Genomic DNA, 782 nt, shown 5'->3' with positions numbered 1-782 from the left:
TAACAACTGGCCACATGACTTTTCAGCACATGAAAAGTGGCTAGTGCAATTGAAGAACTAAATGGCCATATGTGTCTAGTGTCTAGTACCTAGACAGCTCCATCTTGGTTGGTGACACAGATGAAACAATCTCAATCAGGCACTGGGACCAGGAGAAGGTTTCCAGCCTCTCCTTTAATAAATTGGAGGTTGTTAAAAAATGCCTTTAAAATGTTTAAATTCTCGACTTTTGAATGCCACCACCGACAGTCATAAATATCTGTGCACAATGGCAAGTCATAATTAGCACTTCAGTTACTGAAGACGAATACACTTTGCTTCCTGGCATCCTGACAAGACACCCAACCCAGCTATGTAGGTTGAAAAGGTTGAAGGCCCGGAAACCCTAGGTGAGTCATAGCGCGCTCGCGGCATCAGTGGCCTGAACTGCATCATGGGCTTTGTAGTTAGGGCTTTGTAGGGCAACTTTTCATGACGTCACTACCGGCGCCCCTTTGAGTGGCTTATCGATTAGACTTCCGGTAATCTATTGTTCTCTGGGAAATGTAGTCAGTATATGCCTGCAGGACGTAGGTTTTAGGCGTCTGAGAACTACAATTCCCCGAAGGCCAGGATATACCCCCGGAGGTAGTGCGCCAGAGATTACCTCAGCAGGCGTGCAGTGTGTGCTTTAGTGTCGTGTTAGGCCTGGCAGTCCCGAGAGGGAGGGGAAAGATAGTAACCACTCCTTTGGGGGGATCACCGAGGTCAGTGTCGTGGATTTGCACAGTCGGCTGGGCGGC

The 782-nt window shown here is 48.3% G+C and overlaps 1 protein-coding gene across 1 annotated transcript in view; it reads left to right on the top strand.

Moving 5' to 3' along the window:
* The first annotated feature begins 627 nt into the window (after window positions 1-627).
* The window catches only part of LARS (leucyl-tRNA synthetase), a 78,585-nt gene continuing 78,430 nt past the window's right edge, over window positions 628-782 (top strand). The window contains exon 1 of the mRNA XM_010850644.1: window positions 628-773. The gene's annotated coding sequence lies outside the window, so the exon portion shown is untranslated. The remainder of the gene's footprint in view (window positions 774-782) is intronic.

This window comes from Bison bison, unplaced genomic scaffold (assembly GCF_000754665.1).
Source record: "Bison bison bison isolate TAMUID 2011002044 unplaced genomic scaffold, Bison_UMD1.0 scf7180017864291, whole genome shotgun sequence".
NCBI lineage: Eukaryota > Metazoa > Chordata > Mammalia > Artiodactyla > Bovidae > Bison > Bison bison.
The sequence above is the reverse complement of the archived record's forward strand: the minus strand, read 5'-3'. Positions and strand labels throughout refer to the sequence as shown.